Source organism: Mesoplodon mirus (genome assembly GCF_964341445.2).
Source record: "Mesoplodon mirus genome assembly, chromosome: 5".
NCBI classification, from domain to species: Eukaryota; Metazoa; Chordata; class Mammalia; order Artiodactyla; family Ziphiidae; genus Mesoplodon; species Mesoplodon mirus.
The window spans coordinates 83,296,995-83,301,328 of NC_138980.1; the positions used below are offsets into that span (position 1 = coordinate 83,296,995).

At 40.4% G+C, this 4,334-nt stretch overlaps 1 pseudogene across 1 annotated transcript; it reads right to left on the minus strand.

The window, feature by feature from the left end:
• Positions 1-411: 411 nt before the first annotated feature.
• On the minus strand, positions 412-1,396 carry LOC309805381 (annotated as a pseudogene). Its single transcript has one exon. The product of its transcript is annotated as an uncharacterized misc_RNA (transcript).
• Positions 1,397-4,334: the final 2,938 nt, after the last annotated feature.

Sequence of the window (4,334 nt, forward strand, 5' to 3'; positions counted from 1 at the left end):
ATAAGATGAAAACACAAGATTACTGTTAAGTACCTTTAGGAATTCAGCTGGGATGTGTGATCCTCAGTTTCCACAATATGCTATTTTTTAACACAGTATCTTACACAGAGTAAATACTTAATCAATTGTTTGTTGAGCTCACTTCCAGGCTGTGATCACTGTTGAGTCAGTCAAGAATTTCTACACTAAAAACTGTGGTATTGTCTAGAATAACAAACGTTGAGATGACTAGTTTTTCTCCACTTACAATAACCTTGTGTTCATATATCTTCTTGCACAGTTTCCCTCAGAAGGTTTTTTTTGAGGAGGTGTCAATCTTCTAGTACCTCTTGCAGAAACTATAATATCTATTGATGAGGCCTATGGGGACTTCAGCTGAACCTTCCATTGATAGGGTCTGTTTCCCAAAGACTAAAACCGAGCTTTTTCCCAGTAAGCATATGGAGAGAGAATAACATTTGCAGGCTGTGGTGTGAGTTTTTCCTCTTTGGCATCACAGAAGGACATCAACTTCATTTTGTAATTCACCAGCATAAGCAGGAAAGGACTGAGAGCAGAGAAGCCTGAAGAGAGGGCTGTGAGAACAGCTGGAAAAAGGGCACAGGCTGCCAAGTCTTTCAAGAAATAGACTAAGACAAAATGAGAAATCCAAAGTGGAGTGATCAGCCACATTAATAAAATACTAAACTTGGCCCCTCTTAGGATTTCAATTTCTGAATCACCATCTCTAATCCAGATGTCACCGTATGTCATCTTTCTTTCTGAAAGCAGAAAAGACATCCAGAAACAAAGACTAAGATGGCTAAAGGAAGACTGTCAATCAGAACCCCAAATACTTTCCCATAGTAAAACTCTACTTGCTTGTTTCCAAAGTCAATTAGGCAATCCACGTGAATCCTGTTAGTAGACAAGGGGTCTGATTCATTTCCTGCATTCAGGTATTCTGATTTTCTAGTATAAGGTAAAGCTGGGAGGTACAGTGCCACACCAGCCATCCAAAGTGCAGAAACCACCTTCAAGGAATGCTTCTGATGGTCTGGGTTTGGAGGCTCACTCAAGGGCTGGACAGTCTGGTAAAGCTTCTGGTGGTAGAGCAATGCAAAGTGTAACATGAACTAGATGGCCAGGAAGTCGTCAGGGCTGCCATGAAGTGTAGAACTTTGCAGCCAGCTGAATCCGACATGAAACCAGAAGAATAAACTATTTTTATGACATTCACCACCAAGTTTTTAATGAGGTGGACAAATGTAAGACTGAAAATCAGAAGAAAGGATGTCTTTAAACGCCCAGTCATACATTTCCTTGTAGAATAAAATAAACACATGTTTCCAACAAAGCTCACAAGGATTAGAAGGGTGCAAGCAATGATCTCAAGCACATCTGCAGAGGGCTTCATGGTAAATGGCAAATCAGTGAGCTCAGATGTCTTCTTCTTCAGTTTGAGTCATTAGGCACTTGAAAAACTTTTAAGAAGTCTTTAGTGAGAAGACCTGGGTTTTTCTAATTCACTACGTTGACACAACCCTCACCCTAAGAGTTCGGAGATGGTCTGTAACAGAATTCTACTTGCTCCAGCGCTGAGCTGCTGGAAACAAAACAGCTTCTCAAGAGGATTCTGTTTTATCATCTCTGGGGATTAACTATAACGAGAAAGTGCTAGGTATCATCATTTCATTAAAAGTTCTCAGAAATGTATTTATAGCACTGTAATGAGGGAGAGAACAAAATTAAATTTGTGACAGCAAAAGAAAGGTAGCCAGAGGCTGAAATGACCCTCTCCACTCATAAAAAATATTAAAGAAGTGAGGGTGTCTGAATAACCATGAAGATTTCCAAATAACAAAATTACATATTTTGTTATTATATTGTTATTATATATGACATTATTTGATGTCAAAATTATATATATATATATATTTGTGTGTGTGTGTGTGTGTGTGTGTGTGTGTGTGTGTGTGTGTGTGTGGTATGCGGGCCTCTCACTGTTGTGGCCTCTCCCGTTGCAGAGCACAGGCTCCAGATGCTCAGGCTCAGCGGCCATGGCCCATGGGCCTAGCTGATCTGTGGCACGTGGGATCCTCCCGGACCGGGGCACGAACCCGTGTCCCCTGCATCGGCAGGCAGACTCTCAACCACTGCACCACCAAGGAAGCCCTCAAAATTATATATTTTGACATTAATAACATGATAGAGATTTATGAAGTATAGCAGTTTTCTAATTCCTCTACCATTTTTGCAAAGCAGATATACTATGACTTGTTCTGATGATCTCTTGGGGTTGTTAGGATTACAAAAGAGAGGATAGAAAATACTGTGCTGCCACAGGGAAGGGAATAAAGAAGACAGGGAGGGAGAGAGGGAGGAAGGAAAGAAGGAAGGAAGGAAGCAAGGGAGGGAAAAGAGAAGGGAGGAAGGAAGACATTTTTATAAACATGGGCATTACATCCAAGACCAAATCTTTAAACTACTGGTTAAAGAAACAGTCTGATAATTTGGAAGTCATTAGGGAGACCCCACCCAACCGCCAACTGGGCACAAGAGGCTAGGAAAAGATTTCTGTCCTAAGTATGACTGCAGAGTACAGAGTAAGGACAGAAAAGCGTCATTGAAACACGCTGCTCAAGTAATCGCTTTCTGGATGAATTCTGTTGCCCATTCTGAAGACAAACAATTTTCCCTCTATTCTAGTTGCTTGTAAGTTTCTCTGTCAATCATCGTATCCTGTACTGTCACAACACATGCTTCACTCTGACCCAGTGGTGCTCTGGAGCCAGCTTGCTCTGACTTGAGCAACTGTGCACATCTCTTCCCAACTCTGTGCTCAGTGACTGCACGTTGGAAGCTTGAAATTGGGTATGCTGAGAGTACTTATACCATGGAAATTAGCAAACACTGCACCTCAGGGCTTTTGGTGGGGGAAGAGTTGTTTTAATTGGACAATACTGGCCCGACCAAAAAATACAGATTAGAGTGATAAGAAATTAGCTGGTATTTTACCTACATAAGGATGAGATCAGTACTACGTACCCAACAACCCTTTTAATAAGGGTATGTGTAAGAGGTTTACAGCAGTGTAAACAAGTAGGATAGCTGGACCTTGCAATTCCACTGAGGGGAGGTGGAGTTTGGGGGCTGACACTTCCTATTAAACCCCCTATCCCCAGTTGCCTCTTAAGACAGGTAGCCAACTCAGAGTCCCCACACCACATTTTTCTTCCCTAAGAAACATCCATTACCTCACTGTCAACTGCACCCTTGAGTTTATACTAATAACAGTAATAATAATATAGTGATAACACAATAATAATGCTCATACTGGTTACTGTTTAACACCAGTTTGAACCAGACATTGTGTTGGTGTTTTGCTTTAATAAATGTAACCTCATTTAATCCTTAATATCATTTTTATGTCACTGATGAGAAAACAAGACCAGAGACAAAAGTAAATTGCTCAAAGCTGCTTAAGTACTGGAGACAGGAATCAAAGCCAGGAATGAGTGACTCTGAAACTGCTGCCTCTCCACGCTGTGGAGATCGTGGATTTTCTGCTGACTGTTCTCGATCTTTCCCTAATCATTTGCAATTGGTGCACCCAATTGTATAGGCTATAGAGCCTATAATATGCTCCTCTTGAGAAGAGGTTTCTCGGGTTTATAATACACAAGTCATGCAGATTTTTGGATAGCAATTAGTCTTCTCCATGCTCCTTCAATAGTAATACCCATTATGGGCATTTACACTTCTGCATCTCAGAAAGATCTTTAAACATTCTGTACACCAGTTCAAGATGCCTTACTTGAAACAGAAAAGGGCTGTTCCCAGGAATGTAGTGAGACCCCCATTCCTAACTATGTTTAAGCAGAGGCACAGTGACTGCCTGGAGTGAGTGTGTAGATGAGTGAAACACAACCCTAAATAGCAGACAACATACAGCCCACCTTAATGTGAGATTTAATTCAGGGTAATGAATTAAGAAATTATGTGATGCTGTTTCTTAAACATGCCCTAATAGTAACAATTTGTGGCAAATACTACTGACTTAGAGCTGATGGCTAAGGGTAAAAAACGTTTTTTAAACTTCCCTCTCTAAAGGCTTACATAAACGTTTGTTTTTCAAAGGATTAGAAAACGTGTAATATGTTCCTTTGCATTAGAGCAAAAGTGTAAAACATAAATGTCACTGTTTTCCTTCAGGGTTATTTATATACTAGAAAAATAGCACACATTAAAATATAAGGGGAGTAAAATTAATTTTTCTGAATGTTGGCTTGACTGATGCATAGTACTTTTGTTACCTAAGGCACAGTATGGCTAAAGAGGAACCTTCATAAGAC